Below are 21007 nucleotides of genomic sequence, written 5' to 3' on the forward strand. Positions count from 1 at the left end.
CACCGGTGGGTGGTGGGGGAGCCGGGGAGCCACGGCGGCCATCTTGGTTTACGTCACTTCCGGCGACCATCTTGGATTACGTCATTTCCGGCGGCCATCTTGGATTACATCACTTCCTGCAGCCATCTTGGATTTGACCTTTACCTTTGAACCCGGAGGCCATTTTGTTTTTCTAGAACTTTCCTCCATTTTGTTTTCTTGATCATTCCGCCATTTTGAGTTTCGTCCGCCATCTTGAAAATCTTTATTTATTATCCGATTTTAATGAAAAAAATTTTAAATTTAAAAAAATTAAATAATCAAAATTTTAAAATAAAATTAAAAATATTATTTAATAAAATTTTAATTAAAAACCTACGCATCGAACACCCCACTCCTCTAAATTACAAATACATCATCTAGCACCCCCACCCCTCTGTTACAATGACATCGTCATCGAACACCCCACTCATTCCTGTTACAATTTTTCGTTACATCCACCATCTTGGAAAATCATAATTATTAACTTAGAAAATCAGGAAAAAAAATATACCATCGTTGTCTGCTGGAGGCAACCATCTTATTTAGTGGAGACTACCATCTTGATTTCATCTGGTGGGTGTCGTCATCGGTTGTAGGTTTCTAAAGTATGTTAGTGTATGTAAGGTCGAGTTAAAATTCTCTACCAACATTGTTATGAACCTTATAGACCAAAATCCACAGAATCCACAAGATCCACAAAATCCACAGTCACTTTGTTGTTGTAACCGACATTTTTTCTTAAAGTCTTATCACTTATAGGTTTTAACTAAAATATATGTTATCAATACTGTCGTTGTGGATGCGTTAGTTAAAGTAATGATAATTTAAAAAACATTTATTACTCCATCTTAGCTGACCAGAAATTTTTCATAGTCCTATCATACATGTAAACATACTAAATAAATTAATGTTTGTGTATTCGTGTTTAAAACTGCATGGAAGCAGATATTTAGGTGTTTGTGTATAATATCATTTCTTAGTGTTCGTGTTTGCGTTCCTGTGTTTAAAAGCTGCATGGAAGCAGATATTTTAGGCGTTTGTGTCTAATTACATGATCATTTTACGATATCAAATTAAGTATAAGTACCTTGAGGAATATAGGGCATTAATTAAAAAAAATAATAAGCCATATGTAGGTAAAATTATATTTACTGAATCAAAGAAATATATTGTACAAAACAAAACCCTCAAGGAGAGAAAAATATACTTGTCAAACGAAGCTTTAAAAAAAACAGAAACTATATACAAAAACGAAAACTGTTTACAACAAAAAGACTGGAACTATACAACAGATAATTCATCTCCAACATAGCCGTGGGGAACCGTATGGATGCCATCCTCACATATTTGGCGCTTATCATCCTCCCATGTTATGGCCAGCTTATTTGTGCTCTCGCTATAGAGCACCTGCTGCCTCGAGCGTATGGCCCTAACTGCTACTCGTCGTGTGTGGTGATCGTGCAGGGCATCCAGGTAGTCCCTGAATGTTATGCGGTTTTTGACCACACACCGCTGGATACCCTTGGCCTTCTTCTCAACTTTGTCACCACACTTGTATGCATACAGTTTGGCCCGCAGACCGACAAACTCACTCATCACTTTCCCCCCACACTCATCCTTAAACTTTCCGACAACCTTTTTGTTGATGGGGGAGAAGCAAGGGTGGTCGGAAGGGTAGCAGCTGGTGTCGAACTTCTCCATGAGTGTAGGATCGGCTTTGAGGTCATGGTAGAAATCATCGGTTTGTATCTCGTATACGAAACTATCGGTGTCCATGTATGCCAGATGAATGTTTTCTGCATATCTGGGTTTCATTGTGCTGTAATGGAAGTCGTACATGAGTGTTTTTGAGAGATCAAGTACTGCGAGTCCGGCATAGATTGGCTTATCGAAAATTATGGTCTCATGGTTCAGGTGGACTAGAGTCAAGTTCGGTTCATACATTGTGCGGTCCTTGAAGGATGGACGACACACCAGTTTCTTGAACCGCTTCTCGGAACATACCAACTCCATTTTGAGCCTCCGCCTCTTGTTCTCCATCAGTTTCCCGAAAGTACTGTTTACAGCGAGCTTAAAGAACTCCTTCTCGAATTCGTTGGCTGCAGCCTTGCGCTTATTGGTGTTGAGCTTAATGTATGGCTCCAACCACGCCGACTGCTCAAACTGGAGGACTCTGTGTACCTTAGTAACTATCAACCCATGTGATACTGCTTGCTGGAGGTTTCTGTAGTGTACAATGTAATGTTCCTTAATTTCTAGTGTTGTCATGAGCTTTGATTGTTTGGAGCCGGGCGGACATTGATTGATGGGGAGAAACGGAAGGTCTTTGTGACTTTCGTGGAGTTCAGTAGGGTACTCCACGTCACATTCGATAATGTACCCGATAGGAGAATTTTCTGGAATAGTCATGACATCAATAGATGTGTCTGACCATTTGAAATGTCGAATCGGAAGCGACAGCGACATCGCCCACCCGTACAAATTATTTGCATCAATGTACTGTAGATATGTGGATGGCTTGGACACATCATGTGTCTCAGGAACGTATTTGTTGTTACCCACACAATGACGTTTGATGCTTTGCGCTACACCCCCACGAATACCTGCTTCCACAAACATATACATATCGTAATCTGTCAGAAGCTCGAGTTGTACTCCTGTGGTGCGAAGCATCGCATCGAAAGCGAACCCAGGACAGGAAATGTAGTGTGACGGGTCTAGACTGTACGTCTCCAAGCAAAGACTGCGAAAATTCTCGAATACGTCCGCCAAAATCAGGACATCTGTCTTTAGGTACAAGTCAGCGTACTCCCCCAAAGTAGCACACTGAAACTTGTCCCAGACATTTTGTGCGTGAGCGTAATCCGCCTCGGAAATACCAGAATCAGTCAGAATATTAAAGAACTCATCGATAGATGGAAGACTAGTATCGTCTAGTCGAGCAAAAGAATCAACGAAGTCGTAGGGGAAGACTCCCTTGCGAGTAACCAACTCCAACTCATCAGGAGCGAAAAACTCAGCAGTACTGACAAACTTGTCTGCAGGCAAGAACTCTGCGAGCGAAGCAAGACCCCGACTCATGAAACGGAACGTATCGACAAACTGAATGCTGAACTTATCATGCAACTTCTTGGAAAAAGTTATCAACTTCTCTTCCGAATTAGGAATGATGAAGATGTCTTTAGTGTCGTACCCCAACTTCCTGATAATGAAGTTCTGGTCGTACGCCAGGTTGTGGAAGAACACAATCATCTTTTTTGGTCTGCGCCTGAGAAGGTTGCAGTCATTACATGCAGGTCCAATAAATTCGCCGGTGAAGTGATTATGATCACGAACTTTCTTTACGACCCCTCCAAACTTTCCTCCACAGTAGCAACAACACCTTGCTTGCAGAAAAGCAGTGTTTTGTGCATGTGTGAGCGGAGTCATAGGAACAGACATAGAAAATATTTTCTGCACGTCATGTCCAATCTCCACAATGCGGGATATGAATTTATCTTCTGCGTCACAACCGCGATACACTTCAGGCTGTGAAGGAAGTGAAGAAGTGAGGTGTACTGGAATCACGGAGTTATCTGCTTTCACGTAAATGCAGTAGCTGTACGCTTTATGCTTTTGATACTGCAGTGTGTATGCTTCATCAGGATTCGGGTGACATGTATGGATTTTCTCCAGAATAGCTTCAAAGTCGCAATATACCACGATGGGCATTTTATCACTGTGATGGAAGTTTTTGAACTTCAAAACAGGAGGCAAACCATTTTCATCAACCTGGGGCATTTCCATCCTAACAGCAGCATGCTGTTTACAGAGCTCACTGTGTTTTTCCAAACACTGAAGACCAGTAAGCCCGCTAACCCTATCCTGATCATCATAATGCTTGAAGCATCTTTTGCAAACATGAATAGCCTCAGTGTGTGTAGTGATTTGGGACCGAACCAGAGCAGAAAAATTATTGATGTAGGCGAAATGGGACGAATTGTCATTGACCAAGAGCAGAAGATCGAAATGATGTTCTTTTTCTTCAGGAGCGACTCGTGCAGGAACAACATTCAGATTCTCGTCGATACTGTAAATGTTGATGGAGACTCCGGGGTTCTGTTTTTCAAACAGCGGTATTTGCTTGATTGGAGTAGGGGAGTCAATGTTGTTGAAGTTGAACTTCCCCTCCAAGTCATGGTAGCGCTGGTTGACACGTTCAGGATGCTCACCTTCCACGTACTTAACAAGAATTGACCACTTGAAGCACATGTGGTCTTCGAGGTTTTGCGGATTGATCACAGCGTATTTGTCTTTGATGGAAGTAGGTAATTCAATGTAGGAGCTGGCACGGAGTGGATCAAGCTTGTTTATTCGGAGTTGAAGTCGCTTAACGGCCGACAAAGTCCATCCGGACCCCTTACCCATGTAATCTTCCTCCTCCTTGCAGATCTTGGAGATGGACTCGGTAACTGCCTCCTCCACCTCATGAACTGCGTAGAGGGGAACATTCATGGTTTTGAAGGCCCTCTTGTCTTCACAGGCATCTACTGGTTTTTCGTAGTCGCACTCAAGAACGACATTAAACTTCAGCGGTCCATTCTCTTCAATCTCCTCCTCAAGTTGGCTTATTATTTTTGCCTTGATGGAGTCCAGGTACGTACAAATGTCCTTGGCAGAACTTGACGTATTTACAGCAACATAAGTCTTCAAGTTGCCCTTGAATCCCACTTCGGCGGTGATGAAGCCATGGGTATTGGCCAAACCCGCGCCGGTCACCACCTTTGTTCGGCTGGTCGATGGTTTAGGCAGTACTGCTGGCTTAACTGCTGCCATTCTCTGCTTCTTTGTTGGAGGCGGAGCAGGCCCCTTGCACACCTTAATGTGGTTGCGAAGAGTGTCAGCCCTGACGAACTCTTTAGCACAGTTCGTGCAGGAATGTGCTATGCAGTTAGGGTTAAGACCGCAAGCCGACTTCTCATGTAGTCTGGCGACATCAGCACGGGCGAAGGCCTTATAGCAGAAGCTACACCGGGTGCCTGATGTCGTGGCGACAGCACCAGTACATGTTGACAGGTGCTGCTGCATCTTGTCGCTGCGTGCGACCATCTTGCCACATAGGTGGCACTGCTGGTAGTCACGATGCTGGTTCTCGGCACACTGTCGCTCGTGCCGGTAGCGGTTCTTAGCTGCCGTGAAGGTAGCAGAGCAGAAACGGCATTTCTGCGCGGTAAATGCCATCTCGACAATCGGTAGACTGGTCTCAACGTACGGAACACGCGAAGGAAGCTCGACGTACGGAGAACTATAACATAAGAATAAAGAAAACAATGTAGCTAGATGTTACATGAAAACACACATATCCTCAAAACTCTAGCCTCAAGCTTTCTAACCTAAACTACTAGCAATGTTACTAAATAAAAAAGTTGCAAACATAACCTCAAAACTCTAGCCCTCAAGCTTTCTAACCTAACTTGATAGCAATGTAATAAATAAAAAAGTTACAAACATAACCTCAAAACTCTAGCCATCAAGCTTAATAACCTAACTTGATAGCAATGTTACTAAATAAAAAAAGTTGCAAACATAACCTCAAATTTCTAGCCCTCAAGCTTACTAACCTAAACTGTTAGCAATGTTACTAAATAAAAAAAAGTTACAAACATAACCTCAAAGCTACTCCTTCATTCATGTACAATCCTAAAAATGGTAGAATATTTAAAGTACTGATAAAAGTCAAAGCTGAAAAATATTCAATGTTATCTAAAAATGATTGATTACATAACCTCAAAACTACTCTAATGCACAACCCAAAAATGCTAGAATTTTAAAGTACTGTTAAAAGTTTAAGCTAAACAATTCCTGGTTACCCACACATAAGTGTACAGAGAAAAAACTAGTTAGCTGATAACCTACGAAAAAGCTGAGAAACATTCAATGTTAACGAAACATGTAGCATACCTCAGAAAAAGATGAAGTGGAGCTGTAGAACACAAAGTAGCGTTGGCGGTAGAAATCGTGGTAGCAGCTAAACTCACACACGAACTAGCTCACTCAAACTCCAAGAACACAATGAAGCTCCGACAGCTAATCCCGGCCTTTTATAGCCGCGGACCTGCTTGTTCTTGGAAAAACCATTAGGAACATAGTATTTTTACCGAACCTACCAATAGGAATATAGTATGTGGAGGGGAAGTACCATTGTCTTCGGAAAAACCCAGCATGACTCATGCGCAGGTCGTAGCAGGTCTGTGAGGGGTGGGAGGTAGAAATGTAGGTAATAACTTAACATAGGAAACCACTCTCGGGTAAAACCACTAATGACCTAGGTGATGAGAGATTAGGTCGCGAGGCACTTCATGCATCGTGACTCATCACTCAGAAATGTCGTCTCGCAGTGCCGAGGGGACCCGAACAATAGACTTGACCGTGCATGTCACAACAGATCCATTAGTCGCCCGACTTTGTGGCGCCATGAGGCGCTCAGGTAGCAGTCATGGTCTACGGCAACAGACTCGTTAAAGTGTCATTACGAAGCACTCAAGCTGAGTTCGAGGAAAATACAGCTAAATATTCATTATAGATATGTAAGGAAATAAATAAAAAATAAATCGGGTAAGTTTAATACATTTGTTAAAAGTAAGAACACATTACAAAACTACAACATTTAAAATTTAACCTACATTTATTATGACCAACATTCGTTTAAAATTTTTTAGCATTTCATTGCGAACAATCAGTTGAACATCCACAGAATGACACATTTTGCTGATGTTCCAGGAACAAACCCTTTTCACAACCATTTAAGGAGACTTTCCTTAAGCTCTCTTTTCATTGGTCAAATAAAACATCTCCCTCTCTTCCCCTCATACAATGATGCTGCTTCACCATCACGCTAAAATTCTGTAAGACCAAACAAAATATACTTCCCTTAAACCTTATGGTAGAAATTTCATCCTAGGATGCTGTTACTGCATCTAGAAATTAAAAATTATATTATCTCATACAGGTTTTATTTACATGTCAGACTTAACCATCCTACCACACACTGGCTCACACTTACACACACATGCGTGCGCATGCGTGCACTGAGATTAAATACATACTTGCCCACATAATGTACTTTTATTTACAAAGGCAACATATTAAAACACATAATATTTAAATTTTGTGTAGATTGGATGGTACCAGGAAACCATACTGCAAAACGAGCGGACAACACTTGAGTCTTTACTATGATTGGGCTGACGGATTGCCTCTGAACGCCCTTACCTTCAACGACTTAGAATTAATACTTTTATCCATCAAAAAACAAAACAGTTTTACTAAGCAAACATACACCCCACACCCCTCAAAAAATTGTTATTACACAGGGCATTATTTACATGGCAGGAGACCGCACATACGAAGTGCGCAGCTTCAGGTTAGAAATATTGATTAAAATAACTGCTAAAGATGATAATTTGTTTATGAAAAAACTGCACATGAAATACAGACACTTGGTTATTTACACACACATACATACATACATACATACATACATACATACATACATACATACATACATACATACATACACCCTGCATCGCTTCAGATGGAAGTACGATATTTTGAAAACCACTCAAGACTTACATCTGTTTATGAAAAGGAGCTAAAAATTAAAAATTTTCAAAGTTAATTTTAGAGATGAAACATCATGTGCAAGTCCTTGCATGCGAGAACATTTTATTACGCAATTATCTTCATTTTTCCCAAACCATAGGTCTGATGTCTGGATACCACACAAATCTCATACTTAACATATGCACTACGAGATGACTGCGCGCCAGTCCAAGCCCCCTGCGCTTAGAGACGAAACTGCACTAGAAGCATTAGCAAGCATTGCAATTATCTCGCTTCAGTAATGCAGATTCACCTCTGACTAGGTGGACCTCCTGAAACACTAAACATAGGACAGTGAAACACATTAAAATAATGCATTTCAAAATAATTGAATAATATAAAACACTGCATATTTCTCTAGAATCACCACGCAACTGACAGCCCTTTCAATCACAATTCTGCGAATGCTATCACAGAATGCTATATTAAGAAAGAAAGGATCATTCATTCCTTCATTATGGAACACAGTAATACATCACATGAAGAGAAACAAAAAAGGAACACACTTCGTTCTTAGACTCGTGCCGCCTCCTTGACAGAGAGAAAAGTTTTTACACATAAAATAGTATATATTTCTTTTCCAGCGATGAAGCTGTACTAATATCACCTTGACAAGCTTAGATGATCTAGGGAGAGACAAAGTAAATTAATTAACAATAAAAAAGTCGACTAAAATCATTTACAAACAATATTGTCGCGGGTTGAAATTTTGCAGGGTTGTTGAAATCAAATTTAGGGACTTTACTGACGGGACTCTGGGCTGGCTGCTCTGTTCACTCGTCAGCGCAAGTGGCGTGACCATGTAATTGGGGCACGGGGCCGGCGCGGCGCGCTGCGGGCTTGCAGAATTTTGTTTGTTTGTTTGGCCGCGCGCTGGCGCAGCCACGGGCCGCAGTTACTGGGGCGCGCTGTCGTAACAAGCCGCGCGGTGTGGCCTGCACATTGGGGTAGAGGGGGGGTAGTCTTCCCAGATGTTCTAGTTAGTTGTTTAGTAAATTTGACTTCAATAACGAGCTTTTGTTATGGTAGGCGCGGCAGGGCGCGCGAATTTAAGCGCAAGTGAGTGGTGACTCGGGGCTCACTCAGGCGGAGGCTATGCGTCTCACCTGTGGTCACGAGTTGTTAGTTCGTTCGTGATGTAGGAATTCAGGCTCACTCAGGCGGAGGCTATGCGTCTCACCTGTGGTCACGAGTTGTTAGTTCGTTCGTGATGTAGGAATTCAGGCTCACTCAGGCGGAGGCTATGCGTCTCACCTGTGGTCACGAGTTGTTAGTTCGTTCGTGATGTAGGAATTCAAGCTTTCGGGCGGAAGCTATGGTCGACGCCAGAGGCCACGAGTCGTTTAATTTAAGTTAGGTCATAATGTAGTCGTCAAGCTTTCGGGCGGAGGCTATGGCCCTCGTCAGGGGTCACGCGTCATAGTTTTTAAAATGTAATGTTCGTTCGGGATTTCAAGGGCAGGAGAGGCCCCTACGTTATTTTTTTAAAGTAATCGATCAAGAAAGGCTTTTCGGAAAATGTGAGTATGGACTTATCTTTGTTTTAATTTTAAGTATTAATTATGATTTGAGGTATTCGGAAGGACTAGGGAAGTGTTTAGTGAAGTTCTCTCATTCTCTCTCTTGTAAGGTCGTTCAATCGTTAAGGAAGTAAAGAGATTATTGTTTTAAATTGTAATCCCGCTATTTAAATGTTCTTTAAAATGATGTTGAGTATTTGACTTTAAGAATAAAATAATTTTAATTAAGTATTATGTTATTTTGCAAAATCTCCTTAGTTCAGCTCTCACCAGACATCCTGTACGGGATGACGAACCTATGATCCTAGGTACAGTAAAGTATTTTATGAAGTTAAGACTAGTTGATGCCAAGCGAGTTGTTTCTATGTAAAGAGCTACGATTCTCTCCCCCCTCCGAAAGTGGATCGTGACAGAAATGGTGGTGGCACCGGCTAGGTACCACGTGACAGAAATGGTAGAGTTCGCCGGATAGGTTCTATTTCTGGAGAGAGAGAGAGGTAGATTTTTATGTTTATTATTAAGTTAGTTTCAGCTTCTGATAGCAGGTTATTAAGAGTTTACTTGAGGAGAGGATTACGGAATTTTAGTCTATAGTGGAGGAAGTCTTTGAGATTTTTTTTTTGACGTAACAGATGATTATTTGAGTATACTTGTAAGGATAAAGTTTATAGTGATAAGTTGTTTTAAGTCGTTGAGTTTATCAGGGATTTTTACGTGAGGAGAATACGTTATAATTTAAATGATTAATAGAGATAATGCAAGTGGTTTAATTTAATTGAAATTAATTTTAAGATTGTAGGTTAAGAGAGTTAAAATTTAAAATAAAGTTTTTTTCGTAAATAGGAATTATTTTCAAGAGAAGTTTGTTTTGTTTTCGTGCGCGTAGGAGACGAGACGTACGAATTAAATCAGTCGAGGGAAGGATAAACGTTAGAAAGGAATTAAAGAGAAAACGAGAGTTTATGTAAAAGAGAGTTATAGAATTTATAGTGATGTTTTGTTTTAATTAGAAAAATGTTGAGAGTTGTTTCAGAACGACACGTCAGTGGACGTGGCAGAATGAACACGTGACGGGGAGGTGCTGAGACCTAGCGGAGAACGGAGGAACCGCAAGCGAGGGTTGGCGCACCTGATGGAATTCGGTGACGTCACGAGCACGTACAGAGACGTGGACGGCCGTGACCTTGTTTTGATCAGCTGTACGGTAACTTAGCGATAAGAAAATAGACTATTGGTTAAATAAATTTAAATTTAAGTGTGTTTTAGGAGAAGAGGAACTTTCAGTATGTAAGTAATTTAATTTAAGAAGTGTATGATGTATAGGCTAGAAGTGTTTCGTTGTAAGTTGTTTATGTTTTTGTTAGTTAAATTCTACCTCGGTTTTAAAAATATTTTTTTGGGATTTGTAAACATTATTAAGGAGGTACACTATAAAATCGATAAGCATTGAGAAAACTGGGAAGGCTAGATTTTGTGTGTAGAGGGAATTTACTCCAAAAGAACAGAGAGACAAAATTAATGTTTTCATTAGGGCGAGGGACCCTAAGGTGAGGCGTTGTGTCCCTGGGAAGAAAGGGAATTGTAGCGCAGACCATAGGAGATGGGCTGACTACGGAATTAAGGGTCAGGAGAATCCTGAGAGTTGTGAATAGTTTGGGGCAGGAGTTCCCCATGGTAGTACCGAAGTGGCTATCCTGTATGGGATAGGGTACCATTTCAATGAAGTTTGTTGGTGGGGTTAGAGCCCCCTGTGTAGTGGGCCTATAGCAGATAGGCACTACAGTGAAATTTTTGGTTATTTTGTGAGGTAAATTCCCTGGAGGTTAAGTAAGATTGGATTCAGTTAGGAAGGAGGGAAATGAGAAACATTGCTGTAGAGAGTTAGTGTACTTGCCTAATGTGAAATTGAATTTTAATAAATTAATTAATGAGAAAGTTTTTTCTGGTCAAATAATAATGGAAGGGAATTAATTAATTTTTTTGAGTAAGGTGTTTTAAGTAATGAAATAAAATAATGTGAAGAAGTTTGAATAATTGGGGAGGAATTTCTTTAAGAGTTTAGATAATTGTTTTTGAATTTATTGAGATATTCAGCCAGTGGAGTTTGAGTATGAGAGATACAGTGAGATTTCAAGGAAATTGGTTGTTTATTAATTAGGACGAATGAGATTTTATGATTTAGAGTCAGTAAGCATAGTTAAATTTACGACATAATATTTGTTGACAGTTTACAGTTATTAAGGAGAAAACAGAGTAATCTATTTATTTTTATTTTAAGGGTTTGAAGATAAGATTATGAATTTTTTTTGGAAGTTTCTTTGGCATGTTGGAATAATTTTTTTTGATTTTTAGAATTTACAGAGAAAATTTAATTGATTTACATTAGTTTGGAAGTATGGAGGTTTAGTGTTCGATTAGCCCTAACTTGATGGTCGGATCCCAAAAGAATGCCGTAAAACCGATAGCCAATTGAGAGGAATGCGGTAGGCGCTTGTGTAGAGAGGGGTTGTGGGAAAACTCCTTGGGACTGATGGCAGATCAGGGGCCCTAAATAGTGTGTGATGCTGTAAAACCAGTGCAGGGAAAGCCTGGTATGCTTAAATTTTTGGGCACAGGTTAGGTAAACCTGGGGTTCCATGGGATTTAGTCATGTTAGCTGCTGTGAGACATTAAGATTTCCAGGCTCCATAGTAAATTCAATGTAAATTTTTGTTTTCTTAAAATAATAAATTTGTTTTTAATTTTTTTGAGATATTTGATTTGTAACAGTGAATACAGACCCCGAGGAATAAGAGTTGTCATGATGTGAGAGGAGAAGGTGGTAGGCCTAAAAGGGTACAGGCACCACAGAGGTTATTTGTATTGCATAATTTAAATATAAGGAAACTTGAGAATTTGAAATTTTGTTGTTGGTTTGTACACCCATAAGAAGAGTATAGGCAGAATTTTTATTGTTATGAGATGTCTAATTTAATTGAAAAGAAGAAAGTTTAAAGATGCAAGGTAACATTATTATTGTAATAATTGAAAGAGATTAAGAGGTAGAGAGAAATAGGCAGTTTTTGTTTGTAAGTACTAAAGTTTACAAATAGAAATTTAGTAACTAAGAATGAATAATAAGTTAAGTCTAGTGTAAAAGTTTTTTTTAAGTTTGTTAAGTTAAGAGTCACAAGTAAATTTTTTTTAGAGAGAATATCTTTGATAGGAAGTATTAGAAACTTATGGGAATTTTAGGGTAACATAAATAATGTAGGTAATGAATAATAAATAGATGGTAGGTCTTAAGTTAGGATTAACATTTGAAGCAGAATTTAATTAAGAAGAAGGAAAATAAATAGGCCTAATGAAAAGAACAAAAAAGGATTTTATGGTAAAGCATTTTTTTTTAAGTAATAAACAATGAATAATAATGTTGTTTCAGGGTAATGTGTACTAATAATACAATTTTTTTTTAGGACCAAAGAACAGGAATTATGTAATTTAAATTAACATGTATTTTTGAAACTGTTACAGATTCCTTAAGATGAGCTGAGCAGCAGTCCAGTTTACAAGATGACAAGAGTTCGAGAGACAAGATACAAGATCACTGAAACAAGAGCCAAGACTGAAGATTCAAGAGAAGAGAAAGCTGGCAGCCATGGACTTACAAGTGGAGATTAATAAGGTCATGTAAAGTTTTATTTTTTTTTATGGAAGACAGTAACTGGAGTTTTTTTTTGTTATAAACATTATTTACAGAACTTTTTAGGTTATAGTAAGGTAATGGAACTAGTGAGTTGTGGTAGCTGTCAAAAAGAACTAATACCTTAAGTTTAATTTTTAAAGTTAATTTTCTTAATTTACAGAGGGATTAGTAGTTTTTTTTAAACCTTATTTAGGTTGGAATTTAAATACAATAGCTTATTATAAATGTGTACGAACAGTTCAAGTTCACAGTACTGATAGGTAGGTCAGATGATCTTATTGATTTTGATGATTTGTTGTTTTGAGTTGATTTTTAAGTGTTGTGAATTAGACAATGAAATAGTTCTGAAAACTTAAATTATTTCAAGCTAAGAAATAGTAAAGTTAATTGTAACTCAAAGGACACCAGAATTTAATTTTTTTTTAATTAGTAATGTTTGAAAATTTTATACTTTACAAGAAAGGTTATAAACAAACAGATCGGATGGAACAAGGATGCAGTAAATCACAATTTCATTTAGAATTATTGATTAGCTTTTGAGGTTATGAAGTAAAAGTAATTATAGTTTAAAAGTTTGAATAAAAAAATGGTTTTTTTTTAATTTGTTTGAAATAGAAAGTTTAAAAGTTAATTAGTCATGATCTAGGTGGGTGATGGGGTGGGAATTGGCCACTCTTTTTCCCTATAACCTCCCTAACATGGCCTTCTATTACATCTAACAGAAAAAAAAAAAAAGAAGAAAAAGAAGACTTATTATTAGTTAGAATGTTTTTTTATGAAGATACCTGATGAACTTTTTTTTATTGTTGGGAAGAATAGTAGCAAGATTAATCAGATGTTTTACTCAGAAGAAGAAGAAGAAGAAGATAAAGCAGTTTTATGACTCGACAAGCCAGAGATTGGTGTTTCCCCTCTGCGCTTCTATTGACTACGTTGTTTACTCTCATGGGATAGCTGGTTCGGCACCATGGAGAGAGATTGGTGGGCATTGTGGTTGCCCCCAGAAGAAAAGAAGAGTAGAAGAGGTTATGGGTGGGTCATGTGAACTGACCTTCAACCCAGTTACTTCGTGGGGACTATTTGCTGTATAGAGAAGATCAAGACTCAAGAGTTAGGGAAAATCATTGGAGGTCATGTTTCCCTTCCTTAAGTTTTTCCTATCAAATTATTTGCCTGATTAGATTATGCTAAGGGTGGGATACTTTATGTTAGCAGTTGAATTAATTAATTTTATTTTTTGTGTGTTTGCATCCTTGCCCATCGATTGCAGTTTAGTAGTTAGTTTTGTATTTGTCAGGCGTGATGGTAATGCCTGTTGATGATGTTTCAGAATTGTAATCTGTTCGTGATGAGGATGGCACAACTCCGAAGCAGATGTGGGGAGAAGTTGTGAGCTGCCCTGGAAGCCAGTCCAGTAGCTGTTGGAGTTGAGTGGTGTTTGCTGATGGCCAGCCCAGGGAGCTACTCTTCTCGACAACACTGACTTCGAGGAGTTGCACCAACCTTCACGAGATAAGAGTTTAATTAATTGAAACACTGTAAGGACACTTAATTTTTTTTGAAGAACGAAAGAAGTATGGTAATAAACGGAAACCGAAAAAAAAAAAATAATAATAATTATCAAGAATTCGCACATTGTTTAACGAATACTGAGAAACTAAGAACAGTAATTTAATTTGTAAAGAGAGCTTCACTAACAGAACAATTTTTTTTAGAATTGAGAACTCGAGCCTCTGAAGGTTCCTGTGAGAACAAACCAGATAAAAGTTTTACATTTAATTTTATGAATACTTGTTGTTTTAAAATAAATCTTATGCAGAATCTAGATGTATGTTCAGACAGCAAGGAACTAAGAAAATTATTATTTTTGTGAAATGAGGAATTTATAGTTATGGTTTAATGGAAAAAGACAATTTGTAATTTTGAGGTAGCTCGATGGGGCTCGAGCTCTGTGAGGGGAGGGTTATGTCGCGGGTTGAAATTTTGCAGGGTTGTTGAAATCAAATTTAGGGACTTTACTGACGGGACTCTGGGCTGGCTGCTCTGTTCACTCGTCAGCGCAAGTGGCGTGACCATGTAATTGGGGCACGGGGCCGGCGCGGCGCGCTGCGGGCTTGCAGAATTTTGTTTGTTTGTTTGGCCGCGCGCTGGCGCAGCCACGGGCCGCAGTTACTGGGGCGCGCTGTCGTAACAAGCCGCGCGGTGTGGCCTGCACATTGGGGTAGAGGGGGGGTAGTCTTCCCAGATGTTCTAGTTAGTTGTTTAGTAAATTTGACTTCAATAACGAGCTTTTGTTATGGTAGGCGCGGCAGGGCGCGCGAATTTAAGCGCAAGTGAGTGGTGACTCGGGGCTCACTCAGGCGGAGGCTATGCGTCTCACCTGTGGTCACGAGTTGTTAGTTCGTTCGTGATGTAGGAATTCAGGCTCACTCAGGCGGAGGCTATGCGTCTCACCTGTGGTCACGAGTTGTTAGTTCGTTCGTGATGTAGGAATTCAGGCTCACTCAGGCGGAGGCTATGCGTCTCACCTGTGGTCACGAGTTGTTAGTTCGTTCGTGATGTAGGAATTCAAGCTTTCGGGCGGAAGCTATGGTCGACGCCAGAGGCCACGAGTCGTTTAATTTAAGTTAGGTCATAATGTAGTCGTCAAGCTTTCGGGCGGAGGCTATGGCCCTCGTCAGGGGTCACGCGTCATAGTTTTTAAAATGTAATGTTCGTTCGGGATTTCAAGGGCAGGAGAGGCCCCTACGTTATTTTTTTAAAGTAATCGATCAAGAAAGGCTTTTCGGAAAATGTGAGTATGGACTTATCTTTGTTTTAATTTTAAGTATTAATTATGATTTGAGGTATTCGGAAGGACTAGGGAAGTGTTTAGTGAAGTTCTCTCATTCTCTCTCTTGTAAGGTCGTTCAATCGTTAAGGAAGTAAAGAGATTATTGTTTTAAATTGTAATCCCGCTATTTAAATGTTCTTTAAAATGATGTTGAGTATTTGACTTTAAGAATAAAATAATTTTAATTAAGTATTATGTTATTTTGCAAAATCTCCTTAGTTCAGCTCTCACCAGACATCCTGTACGGGATGACGAACCTATGATCCTAGGTACAGTAAAGTATTTTATGAAGTTAAGACTAGTTGATGCCAAGCGAGTTGTTTCTATGTAAAGAGCTACGATTCTCTCCCCCCTCCGAAAGTGGATCGTGACAGAAATGGTGGTGGCACCGGCTAGGTACCACGTGACAGAAATGGTAGAGTTCGCCGGATAGGTTCTATTTCTGGAGAGAGAGAGAGGTAGATTTTTATGTTTATTATTAAGTTAGTTTCAGCTTCTGATAGCAGGTTATTAAGAGTTTACTTGAGGAGAGGATTACGGAATTTTAGTCTATAGTGGAGGAAGTCTTTGAGATTTTTTTTTTGACGTAACAGATGATTATTTGAGTATACTTGTAAGGATAAAGTTTATAGTGATAAGTTGTTTTAAGTCGTTGAGTTTATCAGGGATTTTTACGTGAGGAGAATACGTTATAATTTAAATGATTAATAGAGATAATGCAAGTGGTTTAATTTAATTGAAATTAATTTTAAGATTGTAGGTTAAGAGAGTTAAAATTTAAAATAAAGTTTTTTTCGTAAATAGGAATTATTTTCAAGAGAAGTTTGTTTTGTTTTCGTGCGCGTAGGAGACGAGACGTACGAATTAAATCAGTCGAGGGAAGGATAAACGTTAGAAAGGAATTAAAGAGAAAACGAGAGTTTATGTAAAAGAGAGTTATAGAATTTATAGTGATGTTTTGTTTTAATTAGAAAAATGTTGAGAGTTGTTTCAGAACGACACGTCAGTGGACGTGGCAGAATGAACACGTGACGGGGAGGTGCTGAGACCTAGCGGAGAACGGAGGAACCGCAAGCGAGGGTTGGCGCACCTGATGGAATTCGGTGACGTCACGAGCACGTACAGAGACGTGGACGGCCGTGACCTTGTTTTGATCAGCTGTACGGTAACTTAGCGATAAGAAAATAGACTATTGGTTAAATAAATTTAAATTTAAGTGTGTTTTAGGAGAAGAGGAACTTTCAGTATGTAAGTAATTTAATTTAAGAAGTGTATGATGTATAGGCTAGAAGTGTTTCGTTGTAAGTTGTTTATGTTTTTGTTAGTTAAATTCTACCTCGGTTTTAAAAATATTTTTTTGGGATTTGTAAACATTATTAAGGAGGTACACTATAAAATCGATAAGCATTGAGAAAACTGGGAAGGCTAGATTTTGTGTGTAGAGGGAATTTACTCCAAAAGAACAGAGAGACAAAATTAATGTTTTCATTAGGGCGAGGGACCCTAAGGTGAGGCGTTGTGTCCCTGGGAAGAAAGGGAATTGTAGCGCAGACCATAGGAGATGGGCTGACTACGGAATTAAGGGTCAGGAGAATCCTGAGAGTTGTGAATAGTTTGGGGCAGGAGTTCCCCATGGTAGTACCGAAGTGGCTATCCTGTATGGGATAGGGTACCATTTCAATGAAGTTTGTTGGTGGGGTTAGAGCCCCCTGTGTAGTGGGCCTATAGCAGATAGGCACTACAGTGAAATTTTTGGTTATTTTGTGAGGTAAATTCCCTGGAGGTTAAGTAAGATTGGATTCAGTTAGGAAGGAGGGAAATGAGAAACATTGCTGTAGAGAGTTAGTGTACTTGCCTAATGTGAAATTGAATTTTAATAAATTAATTAATGAGAAAGTTTTTTCTGGTCAAATAATAATGGAAGGGAATTAATTAATTTTTTTGAGTAAGGTGTTTTAAGTAATGAAATAAAATAATGTGAAGAAGTTTGAATAATTGGGGAGGAATTTCTTTAAGAGTTTAGATAATTGTTTTTGAATTTATTGAGATATTCAGCCAGTGGAGTTTGAGTATGAGAGATACAGTGAGATTTCAAGGAAATTGGTTGTTTATTAATTAGGACGAATGAGATTTTATGATTTAGAGTCAGTAAGCATAGTTAAATTTACGACATAATATTTGTTGACAGTTTACAGTTATTAAGGAGAAAACAGAGTAATCTATTTATTTTTATTTTAAGGGTTTGAAGATAAGATTATGAATTTTTTTTGGAAGTTTCTTTGGCATGTTGGAATAATTTTTTTTGATTTTTAGAATTTACAGAGAAAATTTAATTGATTTACATTAGTTTGGAAGTATGGAGGTTTAGTGTTCGATTAGCCCTAACTTGATGGTCGGATCCCAAAAGAATGCCGTAAAACCGATAGCCAATTGAGAGGAATGCGGTAGGCGCTTGTGTAGAGAGGGGTTGTGGGAAAACTCCTTGGGACTGATGGCAGATCAGGGGCCCTAAATAGTGTGTGATGCTGTAAAACCAGTGCAGGGAAAGCCTGGTATGCTTAAATTTTTGGGCACAGGTTAGGTAAACCTGGGGTTCCATGGGATTTAGTCATGTTAGCTGCTGTGAGACATTAAGATTTCCAGGCTCCATAGTAAATTCAATGTAAATTTTTGTTTTCTTAAAATAATAAATTTGTTTTTAATTTTTTTGAGATATTTGATTTGTAACAGTGAATACAGACCCCGAGGAATAAGAGTTGTCATGATGTGAGAGGAGAAGGTGGTAGGCCTAAAAGGGTACAGGCACCACAGAGGTTATTTGTATTGCATAATTTAAATATAAGGAAACTTGAGAATTTGAAATTTTGTTGTTGGTTTGTACACCCATAAGAAGAGTATAGGCAGAATTTTTATTGTTATGAGATGTCTAATTTAATTGAAAAGAAGAAAGTTTAAAGATGCAAGGTAACATTATTATTGTAATAATTGAAAGAGATTAAGAGGTAGAGAGAAATAGGCAGTTTTTGTTTGTAAGTACTAAAGTTTACAAATAGAAATTTAGTAACTAAGAATGAATAATAAGTTAAGTCTAGTGTAAAAGTTTTTTTTAAGTTTGTTAAGTTAAGAGTCACAAGTAAATTTTTTTTAGAGAGAATATCTTTGATAGGAAGTATTAGAAACTTATGGGAATTTTAGGGTAACATAAATAATGTAGGTAATGAATAATAAATAGATGGTAGGTCTTAAGTTAGGATTAACATTTGAAGCAGAATTTAATTAAGAAGAAGGAAAATAAATAGGCCTAATGAAAAGAACAAAAAAGGATTTTATGGTAAAGCATTTTTTTTTAAGTAATAAACAATGAATAATAATGTTGTTTCAGGGTAATGTGTACTAATAATACAATTTTTTTTTAGGACCAAAGAACAGGAATTATGTAATTTAAATTAACATGTATTTTTGAAACTGTTACAGATTCCTTAAGATGAGCTGAGCAGCAGTCCAGTTTACAAGATGACAAGAGTTCGAGAGACAAGATACAAGATCACTGAAACAAGAGCCAAGACTGAAGATTCAAGAGAAGAGAAAGCTGGCAGCCATGGACTTACAAGTGGAGATTAATAAGGTCATGTAAAGTTTTATTTTTTTTTATGGAAGACAGTAACTGGAGTTTTTTTTTGTTATAAACATTATTTACAGAACTTTTTAGGTTATAGTAAGGTAATGGAACTAGTGAGTTGTGGTAGCTGTCAAAAAGAACTAATACCTTAAGTTTAATTTTTAAAGTTAATTTTCTTAATTTACAGAGGGATTAGTAGTTTTTTTTAAACCTTATTTAGGTTGGAATTTAAATACAATAGCTTATTATAAATGTGTACGAACAGTTCAAGTTCACAGTACTGATAGGTAGGTCAGATGATCTTATTGATTTTGATGATTTGTTGTTTTGAGTTGATTTTTAAGTGTTGTGAATTAGACAATGAAATAGTTCTGAAAACTTAAATTATTTCAAGCTAAGAAATAGTAAAGTTAATTGTAACTCAAAGGACACCAGAATTTAATTTTTTTTTAATTAGTAATGTTTGAAAATTTTATACTTTACAAGAAAGGTTATAAACAAACAGATCGGATGGAACAAGGATGCAGTAAATCACAATTTCATTTAGAATTATTGATTAGCTTTTGAGGTTATGAAGTAAAAGTAATTATAGTTTAAAAGTTTGAATAAAAAAATGGTTTTTTTTTAATTTGTTTGAAATAGAAAGTTTAAAAGTTAATTAGTCATGATCTAGGTGGGTGATGGGGTGGGAATTGGCCACTCTTTTTCCCTATAACCTCCCTAACATGGCCTTCTATTACATCTAACAGAAAAAAAAAAAAGAAGAAAAAGAAGACTTATTATTAGTTAGAATGTTTTTTTATGAAGATACCTGATGAACTTTTTTTTATTGTTGGGAAGAATAGTAGCAAGATTAATCAGATGTTTTACTCAGAAGAAGAAGAAGAAGAAGATAAAGCAGTTTTATGACTCGACAAGCCAGAGATTGGTGTTTCCCCTCTGCGCTTCTATTGACTACGTTGTTTACTCTCATGGGATAGCTGGTTCGGCACCATGGAGAGAGATTGGTGGGCATTGTGGTTGCCCCCAGAAGAAAAGAAGAGTAGAAGAGGTTATGGGTGGGTCATGTGAACTGACCTTCAACCCAGTTACTTCGTGGGGACTATTTGCTGTATAGAGAAGATCAAGACTCAAGAGTTAGGGAAAATCATTGGAGGTCATGTTTCCCTTCCTTAAGTTTTTCCTATCAAATTATTTGCCTGATTAGATTATGCTAAGGGTGGGATACTTTATGTTAGCAGTTGAATTAATTAATTTTATTTTTTGTGTGTTTGCATCCTTGCCCATCGATTGCAGTTTAGTAGTTAGTTTTGTATTTGTCAGGCGTGATGGTAATGCCTGTTGATGATGTTTCAGAATTGTAATCTGTTCGTGATGAGGATGGCACAACTCCGAAGCAGATGTGGGGAGAAGTTGTGAGCTGCCCTGGAAGCCAGTCCAGTAGCTGTTGGAGTTGAGTGGTGTTTGCTGATGGCCAGCCCAGGGAGCTACTCTTCTCGACAACACTGACTTCGAGGAGTTGCACCAACCTTCACGAGATAAGAGTTTAATTAATTGAAACACTGTAAGGACACTTAATTTTTTTTGAAGAACGAAAGAAGTATGGTAATAAACGGAAACCGAAAAAAAAAAAATAATAATAATTATCAAGAATTCGCACATTGTTTAACGAATACTGAGAAACTAAG

At 38.0% G+C, this 21007-nt stretch overlaps 1 protein-coding gene and 2 long non-coding RNA genes across 4 annotated transcripts in view; 2 read left to right on the top strand and 1 right to left on the bottom strand.

The window, feature by feature from the left end:
- Positions 1-21007, bottom strand: part of LOC134538455 (protein-L-histidine N-pros-methyltransferase) — a 731139-nt gene that overhangs the window by 600410 nt on the left and 109722 nt on the right. The gene's annotated exons all lie outside the window — the stretch shown is intronic.
- On the top strand, positions 9630-13717 carry LOC134538453 (uncharacterized). The gene is made up of 2 exons (XR_010076147.1): positions 9630-10469; positions 12696-13717. It is a non-coding gene; the product is annotated as an uncharacterized LOC134538453 (long non-coding RNA).
- LOC134538454 (uncharacterized) lies at positions 16109-20953 on the top strand. The gene is made up of 2 exons (XR_010076148.1): positions 16109-16948; positions 19175-20953. It is a non-coding gene; the product is annotated as an uncharacterized LOC134538454 (long non-coding RNA).

Source organism: Bacillus rossius, chromosome 13, assembly GCF_032445375.1.
Source record: "Bacillus rossius redtenbacheri isolate Brsri chromosome 13, Brsri_v3, whole genome shotgun sequence".
NCBI lineage: Eukaryota > Metazoa > Arthropoda > Insecta > Phasmatodea > Bacillidae > Bacillus > Bacillus rossius.